Source organism: Chlamydotis macqueenii, chromosome 2 (assembly GCF_036417535.1).
Source record: "Chlamydotis macqueenii isolate bChlMac1 chromosome 2, bChlMac1.mat, whole genome shotgun sequence".
Taxonomy (NCBI): domain Eukaryota; kingdom Metazoa; phylum Chordata; class Aves; order Otidiformes; family Otididae; genus Chlamydotis; species Chlamydotis macqueenii.
The window spans coordinates 87,394,459-87,417,420 of NC_141557.1; the positions used below are offsets into that span (position 1 = coordinate 87,394,459).

General features: G+C 38.7%; 1 non-coding gene across 1 annotated transcript; it reads right to left on the reverse strand.

Annotated features, from left to right (window-relative positions):
- Positions 1–1,060: 1,060 nt before the first annotated feature.
- On the reverse strand, positions 1,061–1,131 carry TRNAG-CCC (transfer RNA glycine (anticodon CCC)). Its single transcript has one exon. It is a non-coding gene; the product is annotated as a tRNA-Gly (tRNA).
- Positions 1,132–22,962: the final 21,831 nt, after the last annotated feature.

A 22,962-nucleotide genomic window follows, 5' to 3' on the forward strand; every position in this document is an offset into this window, starting at 1 on the left:
ATGTGAACAATGTAGGAGACAAAGCTTGATAAGGGAGCAGGGAGGATGGAGACCCCTGGAGCCTCTAAATCTGTCTCAAACACTCAGAGCAGAACAGTTATCATGACGCTGCAACAGGATGTGGCTGGGGGATGGAACCTTGTGGAGATAAGGTGGCCTTGCCTTAGCCCATTATCACATTTCTTGCATTCCTAAAGATACTATGTCTGAGTGTCCTCATTAATGCCTTATTAACACCAAAATGCATATTTCAAGTGACATCTCTGAGTATGTAAATAAAGGTTTAGGAGATCATGCTAAGTTACATCATCCATAACCCAGCCTAGATCATGTTAAGCATCACCTATAGTAGGTGGGACAAATTACCCTTATAAAAAGTTTTGCCTCCTAAAAATGAGATTTTCTAGATGAGTGCTCCCACAAACCGGAGAGCCTTGTTGGCTGGACCAACACTGGAACCCAGACCACTGATCTCTATTGTTCTCTCTCTTTCCTCTATTTTTTCTTTTTTTTTTTTTTTACCTTTTTTCTACTAAGTAATGCATACATAAAATTCTTACATATGTGGTAAACAATAAGTATTTCTGCTACCCAGTTATTTACCAATGAGCCTAACTATTGAATAAAAAATCTCTGTTTACCAGCAGATTGATATCGTATATGCCTTGTCCCAATCAGGGGAATCATCAAATCTGAGTCGCTTCTCCCTCCTCTCGCCATTGTGTTCTGGGACCAAGTATATTGGGCATGACATAGTTGCAGGCAAGAAGCGGGGGTGTGACACCATGTCACCAACAAAGATGTTAAACAGCTCCAGTCCCAATATTGACCTCTGAGGAACTCCACTCATCACCAGTCTCCACTTGGACGTTGAGCCATTGGCCACCACTCTCTGAGTGCGGCCATCCAGCCAATTCCTTATCCACCAAGTGGTCCATTCATCAAACGCATGTCTCTCCAGTTTAGAGAGAAGGATGTCATGCAGGACAGTGTCAAATGCTGGTGGTCACCGGTCACCTCCTTCCTTATTTTCCATGTGGAAAAACAAAGTGATTGGTTTTGTGCCGCCTGGGAATCGAACCCAGGTCGCAAGAATGGGAATCTTGCATGATACCACTACACCAGCGGCACTGTTATGTTAATTATTAGCTGTGACCAAGTCAGAAAGAAATCTCTCTCTACCTCAAATTAGATAAGGGTGAAGACTTTGAGATCAGTATGGACTGGCTTTTTTCTTCACCCTTTCTCTAAACAATGTGATGTGTAACCAGATCTTGAAAAGTACGTCCATTAATTCTGTTTCCAGTAGCTTCCATGTTACTACTTAGACGGACACACATGTCAGGTTAACATGACTTAATTAATTTCTACTAATCAAAATTATAAAAGAAGTTCTGAGATAAAATCTGTAAGGCTTCTTGGAAATGTCTGGACTGCTGAACAATGGGGTACAATGGCACATTCTTCAGATGATATTATTTTTTTCTCAGCCTGAATGAGTAGGATACTCATTTGCTGAAAATGATAGGTTCTGCACACCTTTGGTCTCTGTATCATTCTTACTTTATTCTGGAAAGCAGATAATTACAAAACCCCAAAGTTAAAATAAATATAATAGCTGCTCCTGCTGTTCTTTTGCAAAAGTCAATAGACTTTAATCTGGGCAAAGGCAGAATTACTGACCTTCGCATTTGACACCACTGAAATCTCCTTCCACTCCCACCTTCAACCCGAAGAACCGCTGGAATAATTATCCTATTTATATCACAAGTGTAAGAGAGAAAAAAAAAAAACTTCTTCCTCTGTCCCAGTCTGTCCAATGCAATCTTATAATTCCCAGTGACACTGTCAGAGAGCCAGCAGCAAACTCCTGTGTTTGCAAGTGTCTATAAGGGGTGATGTGATTATGGGGGAGGTGGACTGTGACTGTTAATTACACAAGAGTATTGCTGCTTTGATGGATTAGGAGAAGATGAGTCACCAGTGCTGGATGATAGCTGAAAGAACCAAGGCCAAGGACAGCTAAGGGTGGTGTCATCAGCCTGAGATGCACAGAAATCCAAGGAAGTCCTCCATGGCCGTATTGGGGATAGGAGAGAAGGTGCCTTATTGCACACAAAGAAGCAGGGAGGAGGGATGGGGAGGCCACCCAGCTCTACACATTTTGAGGACAGACTGAAAATGGAAGTGAATACAATATGTGACATTTAGCTGGGAGCCCAATGACTTTGTCAAAAATGTCCTCGTTACAACAGTGTCAGCCAAACCCACACAAGAGATTGCTGGGCACAGCCTGAACTGTAGCCTCACAGGTGAGATGCCAGAGGAACAGGTATCCAGACAGGCACATGGGGAAGCTCGGACCAGATGTGTCAATAAAGGAAGGAGTGGAGCAGTGCATTGCAAATCCTACAGCAGTGGCTCAGCAATAGATTTTCCCTAGGATGTGTTGGAGCAGGCTGGAGGCAGAGCAGATGCATGTTTCCGAGAGAGCAGAAAAGTCAAAACCTTCTGTAGGAAAATGTCAGTTTTGAGAAGTGATTTGACACAGAAGGTTTGAAGTACAGCAACAATTCTGCTTTGATTTAGACTGGGTTTATGTCTATTTCTGTTTTCTCAAATTATTTCAGCTCTGATTTCATTTCTACTTTCCTTCGTCTTGTAATTGCTCTTCAACCACCCAGTTGCATTTAAGCTCGTTTAGGAATAGTTTTGTTTCAGCGTAACTGGTCAGTTCTTTGGGAGGTTGTTCTGTGTTTCCATTCCAAGGAGCACGGAGTTTTCAGATTTTCTTATTTTACACAAGAGGCCACTGTGGTGGCATGGCAGTTGTCACTTAGACTAGACTCAGTCTTTGAAATCACTAATAGGCATCACTCTGGATGTGAATGTGTGGCAAAAGGAGCTGGGATTGCCACTTTCTGTGGCTGATTCTCAGATGTTGGATGCCAATGTGAAACAGTGAATACTAGTTTATTTTATAATATAAATTCTATCCTCCTTCCCTGAAGGGATATGGAAAGAAATTCAAGTGTTATGATTTATCTCATTTCCTAGGTAAAAATTTAATACAGCATTTCTCTCACCTTAGAATGGGTGCTGCTGACATGCTGTATTAGTTGGGAAGATCACAACATGAGGCTGCTCAGAAACAACATTCTTCCATGTAAACGTTTCAGGAAAGAAGAAGAAAAAAATGTAACTGGAAGGTCTTGACTTTTTTTTTTTGGTTTGTGTTGGTTGCTGAGTGAATGTTACAAATCACCTTGTGACAATCCACAGATGAGATGAGGTGGTACAGCCCTTACCCTGCAGATAAGTAACACACTTTTAATTGCGCAGGTGCTTAGGTCAGTGCCAAGATATTGCCACCATGTGGAAGAGCAGTTGTGGACACTGAGGGAGCAGAGGGGAATCACAGCAGGAAACAGCAGTCAGCACTCCTGGAGTATTTTTCTATGGCGCAGTCAACAGGAGGTAGCAAAAATAAGCAGACAATAACACATTTCTAGCAAGTGTTAGCAACTTACCCAAAGACTATCTATCAATCACAGCTACTTCTGAAATAATTCTCTACTTCAGTTTAGGATATAGTTTCCTGAAAGATGTAGCTATTAGTCATAACACAAAGCCAAAAAGAAAAGCCACGTTAATAACTTTAAAATATGTTTTTGAGCGTTGTCAATGAAAGAAAGGCATATTTCCTTTCTTCACTATGACATCTGTTTGGCTTTAAAAAAAAAAAAAGAGAGGAAAAAAAGAGAGGGAGAGATTAAAGATACACAAAAATTAGCACACTGTTGACCCCACAAGCCTGGGTTTAAGATGATGACAACGAGCTTTCTGTCCCCCACCCCCATTTGGTCTGGGAAATGATTCAGAGGAGAAGGTACAACAGTTGGAGTAAAAGCATAGGCTGCATTCTCAGGGGGAATGATGTAGGGCTGCAGTAACGCAGATGTAGTTTTGTACTATATGTGCTTGCATTCTAAACAGTGCTAAGCAACCAGGCAATAATGGCCACTCACAGATCTCCCACTCCTGGTCAAAATAATTCCTTTCAGTAACATGGAAAAATGCTAATTAAATTAATGACTTTTATAGAATTTAACTATACATTTATTATGCATACACATATTATTTAGTAATACTATAAGTGAGGTAACATATTTTGCAATACCATGTTGCACATTACATTGTGCATTATCTCATATATAATTGTACATTATGTATTTATCGGTGATATAACATATTACAATTTCATAATGTATGAATATAAAAAATTATAAAATTTAATAATTTAATTTTATAAACTACCATCATTTATCAGTGTTCCCAAATCAATATTCCCTTGTCTAACACATTTGAAACATACATTATTATATTCATGGCATCAACAGATGCTGAAATGCCGTTCTCTAGCCAGATCTATATTTACAGGAAGATGTGAGGAGTGCTCATGTCGCTGTTAGGAAAAGACTAGACTGGGGAATGAGACACTAGAATAGGTGCCTGACTTGGGTGGGTAAAAATATGGTTGCTCTGACTGCAAGGACTGCAAGGAGAAGGGAGTTGAAATAGCAGCAGATGGAAAATCAGACCTTGGCCTCTTTCTTCATGCTAGATGTCTTAGTTAATCCTTTGATCACGTTTAACATCACCCCTTCCAAACACCTCCTAACTGTTTGGATGAGAGTAAGGTTCATAATGCTGTTGCCTACCTTGTATCTAACGATTGCTCACAAGCAACCTGTATCACAGCACTGCTCACTTCCACAGCAAGCGGTGCCTGCTGCTGCCACTCTGTGCTAGCACCCTGCTGACCTCTGCACGCCTGCTAGGTCCCACCGGTACACATATTGTCTCTGGTGCCAAGCTTCAGCCAGTCAGGAACACCAGTTGATGCACACATGTCCAATCCTCTCATGGTGCACTGTGTTTGTGGCCATGGTCCTACTTCATCTTTGCTGGCACAAGCCTGCTTCTCCAAGATCCTCCTGCAAGAGTCCTCCTGGTCCTCACCAAAGGACTATGCCCCTGTTGCAGCAAAGTAGAGCATACAGGTGGCTTGTCAAATACTACACCAGGGTCTTGGCTGGGTACGAGCAGGAAAGCGCACCATGGGGACTCCAGTGGGAGGTGAAGAGCTGGCACACAGCTGGCACACAGGAGATGCTCCTGAAGCCTGTCTGCCTATCTCAGGGTCGGACACTTCCCTCTGCTGCCTGGCACAGTTCCCATGGGCAGCTGTCGGGAGGCTGCCTTTAAATTGCTGCCTTCCATGAATGGTCACAGCACTTGCTCCCGGCCCTGCCCAACTACAATCATACCACCCAGACTCTCTGATAATTAAAGAGGAAATTAAACAACTAGCATGTCTTGGCTTCAAATATCATTGATTTGAAATGAAAATGAGTAGTTGAGGCATCGCTGGTGCCTTGCAGTAGTCAGTCATACTCGTTCCCTGCAGATAGTGCGGCTTTTGTCTTTCTGATCAAGAACAGTTACAAACCACTGCTCATTTCATCACAGCTTGAATCCTTGTCATGAAAACAAAAATAATCAATTAAAGCTCAGTCTGCTGCCTGCTGCTCTTTCATTTTCAATGATAGTTTCATTTGCTACCCACTTCTTTTAACTCACCAGAAGGGCTACATACTTTATTTTATTTCAATCTCTGAGCATTTCATTCTGCTCACTATTTATATTTGAGCATGGAAGATGGAAAAATCCAACCATTTTTTTGACAGGATATGATCTAAACTGATGTGCTCAGCTCTTCCCTGATGGGATGACCCAGGTTATCTAAAGAGCTTTTAAACTGAAATGGCTGTGTTTTAAAGGAGCTAGGGCTCTTTAAAGTAAAGAAACCATCAAAGTTACTACGTTAGGCCAGCGAGAATGAAAAAAGATTTAATATTTTTACCCACTGCACCCTTGGAGGGTAGGTGTACGCCCCAGGCTTGGTTCAGTCTATGCACAATAGCTTCTGAGTTGTGCCGGACTCTCATTGTACCCTCTGCTGTCCCCTTGTCCCCAAGGCAGGGCTGCCCGTCGGTCCCCTCAGTAGCCTCCCAGGGGCTGGTAGGCTCCTGGTTCAGTGGGGTGATGCTCCTGCAGCTGCTGCAGTCGCTTCTGCTGTATCTTCTCCCCACTGGCAGCACCAGCCATCCTGTAGCACAGCACCAGGATGAGCTGAGGCTATTTCTCCTGTAACAGCCAAACCAATACCCAGCAAAGAAACTGTTTATTGCAGAACAAAAGAAAAAAAAAAAAGACAATAGAGAGCTTCTGTTAGTAACCAGCCTTTTTTTTCAGGGGTGCAGAATTGTTGTTGGGGGTGGTGTCAACATCCACTGCTCAATCAACCTGCCTGGCATTCCTGAGTCAGTAAAAAAAAAAGCTTCTTCCCATAACAAAGTTTTCTGTAAACCTTTAGCCACGTTTTTCCTCTCCTTTCTGAGAACAGTGAGTGCAGAAAATGGAAAATACTTGCCAAAGCAAACTGAGTATATATTTGCCTTTCATGAAATGTGTCGTGGTTTGGATGTGAGTTGAAGCAGAGATTCAAGTAAGTTTCTAAAACTGAGGTCTGCCCAGGCGTGCCTGATACATCATACAGTGGACTATTGAGTAAGGCTACTTGGGACTTCTTAAAAGAAAACCTGAAACCTGGACTGTGTTTAAGCAAACATTGTGTGATGACAACAACCCTCCTTAGAAATATGGAGCCAACTAGGGATAAATTGGAGTCAGGCAAAACTTACCAGCTTGAATTAAGTTTCATTTCAGAGTTTATTTAAAACAGGAGTCAGAGAATAGTTACTGGATTCACTTTGGCAAAAAATGTTAAAAGGACTTTTGAGTGAAATTTCAGCTATTTCTTTGCCAACACTCTGCTCCCCATGATCCCACCCCAAAAAGAAAACCTCTAAACAACGGAGATATTTATATTGGAAATCTTTTTCTGACAAAAACAGCTACTATTTTGTGAAAATTGTGCATCTGATGCTTTGTGTCTTCATTCTTGTCTGCTGATATAATTATACACATTTGTGCTACATGTTCAGGTATATATCATTGCCTTCCCTCTTCCCATCGTATTAAGGTGTAACTACTGATGGGGACCTGAGACATTTGAACTCTATTTTCTGAGAGATATTTGGCAGCAGTTCTGAGAAGACAATATTTAGTATTCAAGTATTCACATTTTCTGACAAAAATAAATATTTCATCTCTTGCTGAAAAGCAGGGTGTTATGACAGCAAAACCCAACTTTCTGCTAAAAAACTGTTCTGGAGGAAAACTTCAAATAAGCTGCAGGCCTGAGCTACACAAAGTAGGAGAAAGAGGCACGTTAGAAACTGTGATCTGAAAGCACTGGATTTTCCACAGCCTGTCATAAAGTAAAATCATATAAAGTTTGGCATTTAAATCCATTCAGAATTTATGTATCTTTGTTACAGGGCTAAAATCCACTCACTGTAGGCTGCTAGAGTAAATAGTAGTTGTTTTTACCAAATGCCACAGTTTGAGTGTTTTGGTTGAAGTGTATCTGTACTTAAAAATACTTGCATTTATTTTTGTGCTTTTTGCTATTGAATATGAACAGGATTTCGTTTTAAGCTCCAAAGACAGTTCCCTGTGTCAATAGATAAACTTCCAGAAAATAATATCTATTTGAAACAGAATTCTTAGTGTGACAGTACTTAGAGAAATTAGTGGGAAATGTTGCATGCTCAGTACTTTTGAAAACAGGATCTGTTTACATGTCTGAATATGGATTAAGGTGCTGTGGTGGTTTAGCCCTGATCACCACACAGTTTATTGCTCACCTTCCCCCTCCCCAGTGGGATGGGGGAGAGAAATTGGGAAGAAAGGAAATCTCGTGCGTTGAGAAGAAAACAGTTTACTAAAATAGCAAAGGAAAACTACAATAATAACAGAATATAAGGACATTAATATATACAAAATGAACAACGTACAATTTTTCACCACCCGATGTCCCAATGACCGATACAGCCCGTCCCGAGCAGCGATCATGGAAACAACACCAAGCAGCAAAGCAAAGGAGTGAAAGCGAGCCAGCAAGGTAGAGAGTGATGCCAGCAAGCAAGCGAAAAAGACAAGAAGGAGGATGGATGCATAGGATGCCCCCTCCCATGGGCAACCCCCAGTTATATACTGAGCAAGATGTTTATGGCATGGAATACTCTCTTTGGCCAGTTTGGGTCAATTATTCTGTCTATCTTTCTCTTAGCTTCCTGCACATTAGTGAGACTTGGAAAGCATGTCAGTGTCCTTGGTATCATTAACAACAACTCGTACCATCAGAGTGTTTTTATCAACATTCTTCACAGATGAAATCCAAAACACACTGGGTGTCGAGAGTAAAATTAACTCCATCCCAGCTGAAACCAGGATGGGTGCCTAATACAAGGTTCTCATATTTTAATATCTGTTGTTTGGTTTATGAAAGACAGTTTTGTACCTAGGTCACTCTTTTTCTATGAAGTATTCATCCAAATCATTAAACTTCCTTGGTTTCTCCAAAATATTTTTTATTGTTGCAAACTCATTCTGGAAAATATTTGCAACTAATAATGCAGGCTAAATAATAATTATGACAACAACAACACTAAAAAGCCTCCCGGGTCTGGAATTTTACTTGTAAATCAGATGCAATAGCTCAGATTTCCTTGTGTATTCCCTACTAAATCTATGGATGAAAAGCTTGTATAAGACTTATTGACTTAGTTAACTGTGAATGGTTGTACATTGTAAAAGCTGAACTGTATATATAACTGTCTCAGAGCTGGACATGATCTTGGCTAGACAGGTTCATTTCTGTCTTGGCGAGACAAGAGTGTACATTGCTTTTACTTAGTTTTGATGCTGTCTGTCGAAATAGGACTACCTGGAAATGGATAAAATATTAATCTTACATTAAAATAAAAGAGAAAAGGCTATTAAAACATTAGCTTCTGGAATTCAATTAAAAAAAAAAATAATTACTTATTCTCTTGCTTTGCCCCTTTCTGAACATCTATAGCAATTTTGCCAAGAGTGTGTTGGTAGCAATAATAGCTTCTGCAAAATTCAGAGAGGTTGCTAATAAAACACCAGATCATGTCCCATCCAGAAAATTAAAATTAAACATTTTGATGTGACATGAGCTTATATATTCTCATTTGCAACCAGTAATGTTTTTGGCTTAATGATTTTTTTTTTATTAAAGGGAGAAAGGAAGAAAAGAAGGTAGGTGAATGAGAATGCACAACATCTGCTTCCTGAAAGGTGCTTTTCTCAGCATAGTACCTCACAGACTGCCTGGCTGCTTTCCTGCTCCACTGTGAGGAGTGAAGCATCACTCGCAAGCTTGGATCTCCACATCCTGGAGCTGCGGGGCAGCAGGCTGGGCTTAAGCTGCAGCTGCCTTTGTTGTGGGATCTGGTCACCAGTCCCAGCTAACAGCTCTTCATTCCCTCCCACTGGCCACTAGCAAAGGCATCATGTTGCTCTCCTCACTGTTTTAGCTGGCTGCCATTAGCTGTTTCTGTTGCTGCAGGTCTGCAGCAAGTGTAGACATGATGTCCAACGCTGCCATTGCTCTCTTACATGCACCAGACTTTAAAATAGATCCCTTTACTTCACACTTTTCAGGAGAATCCCAGACAGATTTTTCCTTTCCTTATTCCTTTTTCCTAAGCATGTGGAAAGCTCCTGCCAGGCGTCAGCGTGAGAGCTTTTCCCGCCATGCCTGTGCACAGCCAGCACGGCCAGGCTTCAATATGCCATTGCAAATCACAGGCAAGTCCCTCTTTATGACAGGCTTCTTGTTTTGAGAGAAATGGCTCCCTAGGACAGTAAAAGAATGTATCAAGCCCAGCAATTAGTCCCTTTCTGTTCTTCTCTTTTGTTTTCCATCACATGTCAACAAAGTGATCTTTTTTTTTTTTTTTTGGTTTTCTCTTCTGAGAATTCTTTGTGTAGATGGAAGGAAAAGATCTTTCAAGTCTCCATTACCATGTTTACAATTAATGTCTTATGCTTAAATAATAGATCAATTATACTGTCTATTACAGAAGTCAAAAGACTTAGCACTTTTAACTTTCAATCATAGAATTAATACTGGGCAGACTCACAAGTGGAGAATGACTAGCCTTTGATTCTGCAGGTAATAAGGAGAGGGTAGTTCTTCTCAGAGGGAGAATGCATATAGTAAAGAAAGGTAGTTCTTCTCAAAGGGAAAATGTTTTCACCCAAAAATTATTTGAAGGCCATGTTCATTTTGCTCTTTTTTTTTTTTTTTGAGCAGTTTACAAGTATTTGAGACTGCTCGTCATGCACCGGACAACAAAATTGATTTGGTTATTGTAGGAAATGAAGCAGGAACAAAAGGGAACCATCAGCTTTTGATCTCTTGCACTCAAAAAAAAAAAATCATCTTTCCCTAAGCAACATGAAGAATTTTTACATCTCCTGCGAACCCTGGCACTCCTGATGGGAATCTGTTGATACATTGCTCTTGATAAACTGCAGCACTTACGAAGAAATGTGGCAGAATGTATACTGCAAATTTCAGCCTTTTGAAGGCAGCTGGACAAGACATTTGGTCTGACTGTGAAGATTTTTTCCTTTTTCTACTCCCTTGGGCAGAAAGAAATTGTTGACAGCTACCAAGGGGTGCATTGGTAGGGATGCACTGTAGAAGGAGAAATTGGAGTCAAGTAAAGAAAACGACTGAGCGCAAATGCTTTAGTTAAGAAATATATCCAGGCTTTTTGACTGAATAAGCCCTGTCTCTGGAAGTTATGAAGAGTCTGAATAGGAAAACAAGTTGCTTTAAGACTGAAGGAAGTCAAAAAGGGCTTTTTACCTAATCGAAGCAGTTTTCAACCTCTCTGAGAGGATAAATGGTGAAAAAATCAATGAACAGCACAGAGAGTGAAGCAGCTTTGAGCAGCATGACATTGACAATATACCTTGATGAAAGAAAAAATGTGTTTTCTTTTACTTTGGCAAAACTAGCCACTGCATCTCCACATAACCGCTTTAATATTTCAGCTGTCTGAGAGTTCACTTGCTGAATATGCCCTTATGTGTGAAGAGCCGCAGCTGAGCAATTTATGGAAGTTTTTCTCTAGCAGCCATATTTGTAGGCAGGCTGTAGTGACTGGTTTGGAAACTATATGTTCCTTATCCCTCAGTATTTCAATCTGAATAAAAACAAATCTATTTTCTTTCCTTGGTGCTGGCCCACATCTATCCTTTTCACACCCACACAAGACAGCAGAAGGAACAAAATCCTTAAATTGCAGTTTGATAGAATATAATTGTAATTGGGAAAGATAGCTAAAACCAGAGTCAGCATTATCTATAAAAAGCCTTAAGGAAAAAAAAAAAACCCAAAACCAACATAATACAAGCAAATCCTTGCATTTCTGGAAAGATAAACACATTCTAAAACAAACAAAACACAACTAACATCCATTTTATTCATACTAACACAATTCTCTGGACTCTAATAAGGCAAGATATTATACATGCAGAAATACATAAAGAAAATTTGGAAATTGACCTATACGTTTATTTTTTTTCATTTTTCAGGCTCATCTTGATAAAGCTAGAGAACTTATAAAGCAATGATAAGCTAATGAAAGTTTAAGGTTAACTGTTCTTCATGATGTAAAGGGATTTAGGCAGCTAATCAAAAACATGCTACCATGTTTTTATCTTTCTCTTTGTTTTTCTCTTTTTCTCCTTCTTTCTTGTCCCGCTTTCTCCCACCTCCCATAATCTACTTCTGTGTTGCCTGGATTCCTTTCCAAATTCCTTGTTTATACGCCTGTCTATTTTTCTCTTCTCTTCCACTTACTTACTGAGAACTAATCTATTCTTTTCAGTCAATTTTCTCCCCCAGCTGAATTAATACTAAGATGAAAGCCTCACATGAGAAAAAAAAAGATGGCACTGTACCCTAGTAGATTCTGTTAGCGACTAAGGTTAAGTTTGAAAGAGTTTGATTGCACTTGTTCTTGAAGCATATACCTTTGAACCAGCTTAGCTGCTCAAGATTATCTCTAGCCTTGTCACTTTAATCCTTCTTGTGATTTTTTTTCCCCCTCAAAATCTTTCAGTGCCTTTTGCATGTTGTTATACACTGCTTTTTTTTTTTTTTTTTTCTTTTGGAATGCTTTTAATTAACTGGGGCACCATAGGATTTTCTCCTTGAAGCTGATGCCAGGAGGCATGAGTGGGAGGATAAGACACATGTGCATGTACCAGTAAGAAAAGGTATAAGCAGATTATTGTTTTATTTTCTCATCAGGCTTCTGACCAATATACAGTGCTACAATATCATATACAGGACAATATCATCACTAAAAACCTGTGAGTGAGATCTGTGGATCATCTTAACCGAACTTCAGTGAAATCTCTGTAACTGAATTACATCATTGTGTTCATTATGTCTGTATTCCCAGAAAGACTACTTAAGAGTTATTTTAGGAATTATTTTAAGGGGTGATGAGGCTTATTGCCCCAGCTTAGATATTCAGTATGGATACATACATAAATATAGATATAAAAATAATAATAAATATTCCTTTGGAAATATTTCCATTTAGAAAATAACTTTGAATTTCCTTCTGTTTTTTTTTTCACACATTCAAAAATTTGAATCAACATGCAAGTGAATATTTTTCTTTAAAGAAATCCTGATTCTAGCTGCCTATCATGCTCACTTTAAAGTTTTGCCATTCTGTTTTTAATGAATTCAGTTCATTTTTATGTTCTGGAGTCAGGGTCAAACAGTTGCTTATATTTGAACAACATTCACCAATTCATTATTCCAGTATGGGAGCTAATACCACCGAGCAACTCTGTATTTTTATTCGCAATAGAGTCACCAGAGTTCTTACATGCTTTCAGACAATCTGGACAAACACCATCAAAGCTTACTGGTTTTCTGATGTTTATCAGTTTGCTAACATATTCTGCCAGTACGCAAGGAGTAAATGGAATTGAAAGAGGTTACTCACAGGGTAACATCCTCTCTGAGTAGCATCCTGTAATATTTCAGTAAGAGTGGCAGAGTATGTTCCTAAACTTTTCTGCGATATTTTACTTTCAGCCTGTTGTCTTGATAGATTTGTTATACTTCATTCTCATTTTCTTAGCTGGATTTCCATTTTCCAAAGCTCTGCTTTGAGTTTCTGTAACAGTATGTACTTCATTACAGTTTCTCTTTCCTTGATTTTCTATTTTCTTTCATGCTTTGCGTGTGCAGCTGTGTTGTGACTTTATGGTGAAGAAAATAGTTTCATTTTTGTTTAGTATAGCTTATTTTAGTTTAAAGACCTTTTGTCATTCTTTTCTTCTTAATAACATTTAAACATATAGTTGATAACATTTAAACGTTTTTTGAAATTTAGGCGAAACAATGAGCCAATATTTTAAAAATGTGCGAACAGGGAAATTTATGAATAGTAAGAAATAGTAAGAAATTCCTCAGAATAAAGGGCCTCGGAAGTTTTGGTGCTTTTAAAAAATTTTTAATGGAAATATTCTGTCCAATCTCTTTTTAAAAATCACATTTATTTTGAACAAACAAGTAACCTTCTGAGAAAATGCAAATAAACTCATTGTTACATTACAAATAACTTAAAACATCTTTTAAAATGTATCATCTGTGTCAGTGGTTTATTTGCCCTGAATGATCTTAATAGGATAACAAAGACATTTAATCACTATCATGAATATGTGCTAAAAGATTTTAACTAAGGTAAATTTAAATAGTGATACCTAGGTTCTACAATGGTAAATAGGCAATAGATGTTAAACTTTTCTCATCTGTGAACTCCTTCACATTTTGGTGAAATATTTAGATTTATCTGTGACATGGCATATTTGAAGCTACTAGCAACAGACTGGGCAAAGGGCAAATGCTGGGAAGGATGTTTAGTTATCGTTTGCAGAGTCCTTTTAAGAAAGGCCACAAACTTCAGCGGTCCACAGACTACAATCTGAAAACCACAGATATAAGGTTAGAGGCAGGGCCAGAGCAGAAGTCAAGTATATTTTAAACAGGACTTTTGTGCCATCATCATTAAGAAAGTCAGTTACCCCTGCAGCTAATTTGTGATGAAGCACTCTCTGCTATAATACTGTAGTCATATGATAAAGGTTGGCCACATGTGCCAGAAGATCTGGGAAATTACTTACTCCAGCAATCTCAACTATTTAAAGACTGTATTTGACGGTTTGCCACTCCTTTCACAGCTCTCCAAGCCAGGAAGTTAAGCGCAAGGGCAGGGCTGAGCCTGGCTGCGTGCTTTGCTCTGCCCTGCCAAGGTGAACTTGCAGATGACTTTTTCTGTGCCTGACCTCGTCCTGGCAAGACAAGGCCAGCACACTGATACCATCTCATACAGAGGAGGCATGCATGGAAGGAAAGGAGAGTGAGACATGGAAGCAGCTGCTTTGGAGGGAGGGAAGGCCTCTCCCAAGACTCAGTCATCTGCTCCCTCCTGGTTCTGCCAAAGTCATCATATTTTTGAAGGCTCTGCAGTGCTTTGCTGCTGTGGAAAATCTATCCTTAGGTATTTAAACCGCCAAAATTATTTAAACTAAATGTGGTTTCCTTATCATCATTCTTCCATTGTCAGACTCAGAAATATCATGCAGTAGCATTTGAATTTCTTTTTTAGTAAGGAATAACATACATTAAATTTGTCCTCTGATGAAGAAATACTACAAAAAAAAAACCAGCTAGATAAAAGCGAGTAAGTATTATGTGGGCATCTGCAAGTATATAGATGCTAGGATTTTCCTAAAATCGGCATTGTAAATCCAGGGAAATCTGAATTTAGGTTTTGCTGAAAGCAAATCTGCTTATGTTGACCAGCCTACACACAATGTTTATTCTGGCTTATACTACCATCACGAGTCGGGGGGAGGGAGAATGCAAATGTCAATGTCAAGACTTTGAAAGTCTAATTTAAGACCGTGAGCAATGCCTTAATCACAGTTATACATGGATCATAATCTATAAAATTATTATGGGGTGAGTGCATCAGTGCTCAAAACTGCAGTCAAAGAGTGATTATGGTATTCTGTCAAACTAGAGGGCACATCAAGGAGGGGCCCACGAGGCTCTCTTCTGGACTTGGTAATACACAATACCGGCATTAACAGCTAGGATGACATACAATAATTTTCTTCCAACATCCACATATTACACCAAAGGGGAAAGGAACTGCAAATACTATAAAAAAAGGGGTCGAATTCAAAGTGATCTTGATAACTTGGAGAAATAGCCCCAAAACACTGAGATGATATTCAGTGAAGCTGAGTACAAATTACTGCATTTAAGGAGAATGACAGAAGTAAAAATTGAGGAAAAACTGGTTAGGCTGCAGGCATTATGGAAAGGGTGAGTGTTTATTGTGCACTAGAGACTAAATATGAATTGAATAACATAACACACACATATGCAAATATTGGAAAGTCATTTGATATTGTCAGCATTAGTGATTTCCCAGATGGGGTACTGACGTTCGTTGCTAGAGAGAAAAGCCAGAGAAACTGACAAAGAATAAGATGTTTAAAAAAAGATCAATAACTAAATCTTTAAAAAAAAATGAGAAATTATTTGGTTCTTAACCATTTTAAAGCATTAAGAAAAAAAGCATGACCTATATGGAAACTTGAAGGAATCAGTTTTATTAAGCATTGCAAAAAGGAAAAAGAATGATGAAAGGGACCACGCTTCATAATATTCAAATGTATAAAAGACTCCTATGAAGAAGGTAAGCTCAACTGTACTGTATGTCCACGCAGAGCAAGACAAGAGGGAGTAGGGCTTAATCAGCCCTGGGAAAACTGAAGACTTGCTAGCACAGAAAGCTTTTCAACTGTCTCACTGGTTAGCAAAAAAAAAAACATTGAGAGACTTGTAATTGAGCAGGCATAAAAGGAAGTGGAGATACACCCAGGAACAACATGAAAAATATGCTTCAACCTGACTCAGAGCAGGAGAATGGACTGGATGATATCTCGATATCCCAGATTTCTACAGTTGCTCACATAGCGCCTTGCAAGAGTGATGTCTAGACATTTCTTTGCCATATGACTCTGCATGTTATAAGAATCACCACAGCCCTGCAGAAACATAATGGATGTCTGGCAAAAGAAATGCAAAAAAAAAATAAAAAAAGAAACCATAATAATTGTATGCTTTTGATATAACCAGAGATCAAAAGCACTAAGTCTTAGAGCAGTAATACGTTTTTCAGGGTGCCAGAATTTGAGTTTTCCTCTCTTGTATTTAGATTTCCTTCAGACCACTAAGTGTTTGCCTGTAAGATGTCAAAACCAACTCTTTCTCTTCCAGAGCTCACTGTCAGTGCAGCAGATCACAGAGCACTGGTGGTTCATGTCTATGGTAATCAATACTACAGGTAATTTATCTCTACTAGGAAAGTTTGAATGTCTTGAGCTTAACCAAATTAAAAAGTGCTTTCTGAGCAATTTGATGATGAAAGAAAATCCATTGCGGAAAAGTTTTCCCCTGCGCTAGTGTGTGTCACCAGCTGTTTCCTTTCATTTGTATTCAAAGGGCATGCAGCTCTGCTATTTAGATTACTCAGGGTATTGGCTAAATGGATGGAGTGGGAGATGTTATTTGCATATTGATTTGTTTTGTATGGAAATTATTTTGATGAGTTTTTACCTGATGAGATTCTACATTCTTAGACTGTGTATATGAATACAGCAATTTTGAAAAATGGAAATGCAAACACAAACAAATACATTCTATTTAATTAATATGCATTACATATTTAATTAATAAACTCTCATGAATGCAGGGATTGGAAATGGGAAAAACACAAGATTTTAGGACTTGTAAGTATAGGTGTGAGCAGGTATACTAGGCATAGAGTTATTGGCTACCCCCAGTTCAACACAGAGATGCTAGCTGCGGTCTTTTGGGTACACTAGCAAAGGGCTCTGTAGGTTGGGTGCTTAACTCCCGTGCAACATGCTTCTGTATTCTTGTTCATGACAATTTTAAACTTAAAGAAGTAAATATCATATAGGGTCTGACATAGGCAACTTCAGAATTTTGTGAAGGGCAGCATATTGATTGTAAGAACAGGGGACCAGATTTGGTTAACAAGCTGTTCTCATGATTTCTTGTAAGTGAATAAGCAACTATTCAGCAGCAGCTTAATCTTGCAAGTAATTACTTTATGTGTGTATATATATATCTCATACTTCTGGCATTCCAGAGGAAAATGCATTAGTGACTGGAGTATGCCCTGTTTAGCTACGTATGCCTTTTGACATAAAACCAATGGGTGCTTGCTTCACTGAACATTGACTTAGACATTAGTGAGGATTTAAAGACCACATCCACAGCTATTTGTGTCCTTAGACACAGTTGTCAGGGGGACCATCTAATGGTGTCATGTCCAAGGCACAACCATTCTGGCTAATTAGCTATTAGCCCGGCGGAAATCTCTTCTCAATGAAGGTTCAGTACAGCTTGTCTTACTTTCAAGAAGCAGATCTGATACAATTTCACCAGCAGTACCCATTTTCTTGTTTACAGTGTATTTTAAGAATCTAATTTGTTACCTTACAGTGCCGCTGTCAGACATCAAAGGGTAGCTGAGCAATTGCGCTTAAGTGTTTTAGAGAAGTTCAGCTCAGAAAAACATCAGAAGATGGAAACTCCAGTCAAACATTGTAGAAAAATAATGTTTATTTCTCTTATATAGATTCTTCCATTCTCTAGATTTCAGAATTATTTTATTTTTAATGTGAACCCTTGTTACTAGAACCTCTGCATTTCTGTTTTTCTATTTTTTTTAAACATTAACTAAATGTAACTGCTGGAGAGTTCAGATTTTTTTTTTTTTTCTGTAACTTGCAGAGTAACTCTGAAGACCAGAAAACTGCAAAGCTCAGAAATCTACCAGATGGTCCAAGAAGAGTGAATGCATTGCTCCTGCACTTCTAGTAATTAGCATTGAAACAGTGGGATTTGGAATGGATCTGAAAATGGCCTCTTGGGTTCCAAATCTTATAAAGAAAAAAAAATAGATGTATTATTAATAAATCATTATTGCAAGCATTGTACTCCATAGCAACACACACTTTCACTCTTGAGGACTTTTTGAGAGACCTAAGTAGTTACCGAAATCTTAAGCACTAACTAATGACTATATTGTGAGGATTTCCCTTTCTCTAAGAGAAGTGGTAGGTTCCTCCTCTTAATGACCCAGCTACTGACCTGTCACACCTCATAGTCCCCATGCATTTAATGTAAATGGAATTTAATGACTTTGGCTCAAATTTTTTTTTAGTTATTTTACTTTCTTCAGTTACTTATGCATTATTCTACAGAACCAGTTCTGAGGGTGGCAAACAAAGGTGAGAACATTACTATAGACAGCTGTCAGAATTTCAGCTTGTTTTGAATAGGATGAAAGGAATGAACACCTAATGGTGTCTTCTAGTTGTAGATAGCACCACTGATGCTATTAATGAGATCTACAGAAATGACAATGAAGTAAGGAAAGGGAATGAGCTAGAGATGAGTCTAAGTTTCTCATCTCTGCCACAATCTTCATCATCTGAAGGGCAATAAAACTTGAAATCACATTTTGCAAACTGATCCAGTCAAAATTCCAGTACTTGTGTTTGTGGCCTGTTAGAAATCCATCTTAGAACCTCAGAGTCTGCCTGTCCAGACATTTTTGTGAGCATGCTTACCTCTCCTAAGAGCCACTCAGGTACTCACTGCCATTGACTGGAGGAACGAGGAGGGAGGAAACACAGGGTAAGCAGCAGGTTTGTCTTCCCAGAGGTTTCAGTGTTTGCAGTCTTTACACATAAATGCACCTGTAGGGACTGTTTTGGTAAGTGTTCAGGAACACATACAGACTTTTGGTGCCCACTCTACCACTCTTTGAAGTCAATGGGAGTTTTGTACAGTGATTTCAAAGGACTTTTAATTATAGCTTTAAATTAGTCCAGTAATGGAAATTAGCTGCATCTTTAAAAGTGTAGGGATTTCTGCCAGTCCTTCATCAGATGGGTTCTGGAGATATGGTCCAGTTACTGATGGTTGCCACTTGCTTTTGAAAAAGTGGTCAGGAATTTATATAATATCACTCCAGAATAAAGAGGAGAAATCTCTAGTGGGCCAAAGAACAGAAATGGCTAATGTAAAGACCTAGTTTTTTGCTCTCTTTACTTCAGGGGGGTATCTCAGAATCTATTTTTGGTTTCAAATTAGGTAGCCTGTACTAGAAGGCCACCTGAGATGGTAGCCTGAAGCTATCAGAAAAATACTTCAATTCAATTGCTACCTTCAGCTCTTCCATGATGTCATTTTGAGGACATACCTGCACGATCAAAAACTACGGAAATGAAAAATTGCCTGAATCTTCTAATGAATCAATGAATGAATAGTCCAATTCTTAAATTCACTGTTTCCAAGTAACTACACAATGATAGTCATCCATAATACAGATAATTCTGTTTGCAGGACAATCTTGCTTTTGAAAGCAAGAACAATGTGCAGAACAAATTAGAACTAATGACTGCTCTGAAGTTCTGTGCATGACCTAGGAACCCAGCATGATTTATCACTTCTTAGCTGCACACAGTCTTAATATAAGCTTAATCATTTAGAAAATAATTGAACCAGGCTTACCCCAAACTTCACCTACCATCACCACACCAGTATGCTGAAACTTGCCATGGAGGCAAACTACTATGGATTTCCTCAAAACCAGATTCTTCTTTTAATACAAAAATCAAAACAAACTAACCATGATTTTTTCTAAGCTAACATCAGCTAAGGGGTATGTGTGTATGCCTCTGCTCCTCAGGTCATTTTTATTTTCTGGCTTTTATGAGGCAGTTTAGTTGATCATTGTGTCTGACTCATAGCAATTCACTCTTATCAGTATAAATATTTAGCAACATACTTGAATCTCTCTACGTCATATAATATGTAGGAGCTTGAAGGCATTATTGATACTTGAGTAACAGAAATGCTTCTAAGTCTTTTGCTTTCAAAAAGAAACCTTTAAGGTGATTATAAAGCTGCATATTCCAGGTCTAAGGGCTCAAAATGTCAGCAAATGGGGATAGTGTATTTAACTTTTTGCTGATTTGAGCACTATGCAGTTTTGTTTTCATGTGCACTTTAAGTGTAAAGTAGTGTTGCACCAAAATAAAAAAAAAAAAACATTATACTTTACACAGAAGTATGTAACTCCTCATCAGCAAATGAGACTCGATGTGTTGGATGTGGTGGGAAGATCATAAGATACAATGTGAAGATAAGCAATAGCATGAACTACAGCACACTCATGGCTTAGATCTCAGAGGAGCTATGACCTGTGACACTCTCCTTGGGAGCACTGAGGGCACTCAGTGCACAGTGTAAACACTCAACCTTCTCTATGCAAAGCAGCTCAGGACTGAAAGTAGCGTAGCAGCATTTGTCCTAGTTAAGCTCTAGACTAGTCCCCAGCTAAAGTCCTAGAACATCCTACTTTCTAAATACATGCCCTTTTTCTCAGTTTGCTTGGGCGGTGGTGGTGCTAGTGCTGTTATTATCTCTCTCTCAAACTGCATTTTGAAGGAGAGGAGAAAGCCAGATTGGCTTTTTGAAACAAATATCTATCCAAATAAGCATTCAGCCCTGAGCAGAGCGAATATGTACATTTAAAAAAGGTATCTATACTGTGGTTCCTTCTATGGTGATCACATGGCTAAATCCTTTAGTACTGCTCTTCAACCTGTGCTCTTCCTCGTCCCTTTTGTTATTGTTATTGTAGTTCACTTCCATTGTTAAGAATAATACCATTGATTAAGGCAGAAGGGTTTCCTCCTTCTCTTCCTTTTCCCCCATTCCTGTCTTCAGTGAACTCTTGCAGGATTTGGGGTACCTTTTTCAGAACTGAATTTGTAGGATCTGCTTTCTTTGAAACCTTTAAAATAAAAGTGTAATTAAAACATTCTAATTTGTACTCCTTTGGGTAATATGATAGTTAACTACCATCTCAATACACTTCAGTCACTAAAAGTCAGTGGCTGTGAAGAGCTCATTTTGCCTGTCTTGCTCAAATTGCTCTGAGCATTTATTTTTTTTTAACATGATCATACTTGTTGCTTTATTGCCAGGTAATATATGTCTACTGAGCTGTACAAATGGATGCATGTGCATATTTTAACTTTTTATTAATAGCAGAACAGTAGGTCATGGAGTTCACACAGTCTGATGAGAGTCCCAGATGAAGCCTCTACTTGCCTCCCCTCAGGAGTTATACACTAGGAATTGAGAGAAGCAGCAGAAAGCATAAGCCCATTAATCATAGGGAGCAGGCAGACTGGCAGACACGCAGTGTCTTCATTCTCACACCTGTACCCTGCAGTCAACCAAAATAGTTTGGCTGAATTAAGTAGTGATATCAATACATCTGTCTTCTCCATTTTGGCATGGTTTCAGGAGGCTCTGTTTCAGCACGTAGATTTCTGTTGGGAGTTACTCCGGAAAAACAAAGACAAAAAATATTTAAATCAAAACGAAAGCAAGAGCCAAAAGTAATTTAGGTTTCCTCTTCCTGCAAGGTTGAACTTCATCTTCCTGACAAAAGGCCACCATGCTTAGTGTCCTGTGGCTGTTTTGTCTTTTACTGCTTAATTTCCCACTGTGATATGACTGGGAACATAGAAGTAATCTTCAGAAAAACTGGACTCTATAAAATCAGTTGCAAATACACGCAGGATCTTGGCTAGAGACAACGATAAGAAATCCATTAGTTTCTCACTCTGAGCTTAGATACTGCCAGCAGAGTAGAATCAAGCTCTTCCAACTCAGAAAATTAAGTTTCTTACCATGTGTGATAGAGTCAATGTCAAATTGGCTGAAATAACATTAAATCTCAACAAAAGACCAGATTCTTACACTGTCAATATGGAGATTAGAGCTTTAAGCAGGGACAGTTCCACAGAGGACTTCAGCTATGAAAATACAGGAACTGCTGGGCACCTGAAGAATACCCAAAATGGATCTTAGAGACCAAAAGTATTTCTCCTTCACAACTTGTCTCGTAAAATGAAAAACTTTACCATGCTTTGTGATTTTTCCCAAATAGTCTGTTTTATTTATCTATTCAGCTTCTCAAATTGTTTTTTAGACAGCTTTCACATGTATATCTGAGCTATGTTTGCAGGCTCTCAGTCACAGAAGGTTTTTTTAAGGAAATTTAAGTTTTTGCTTAAATTTTGGAGTTTGCTACTTGTAATTTGTGACTAAGCACCTTCACTTGAATTCATTGCATCTAATGTCAGCCACTTCTCTTAAGACACAGACTTCTTCAGAGCATGGCTGAGCCTATCTGAGGTCTGCAGCTTTCACTGACTACACAGAACTTGCCCTGGGAAGTGTCCAAGAGTACAAGTTAGGCGGGTGTGATAAATAAGGAAACTGGTGATATTTTGATTCTCTGGACAGTGTTATCTTTATCAAAGATTTTCACTGAAGTGCATTTTGTTTCTCTGAAGAAATACTGTGCTTATTGGTTCTATTAAATACACATATTTTTTAGAGGCCCAAAAGTCACTGCTAAGAAAAACTTCAGTACAAAATTTTGTTTCAGTAGCTGACTTTGCTTTAAAATTGCAAAAGAGCATGACAGCATAAGTACATGAAAGACCTGACAAAAAAAAAGACAGAAGATTGATCATTGAGAAATTTAATTATTCTGACATTTCCTCTGAAAGCACTAACGGGATTAGTAATGCAGAATATATATTTTTCCACAGTTGATAAAACAAAGCAATTAGGTAAAATAGAATCATCAAGGGGACCTTTTTATTACGATTAATGAAGAATGAAGTGCTCACGTATCTCTAACAGTAAAGACAGATACT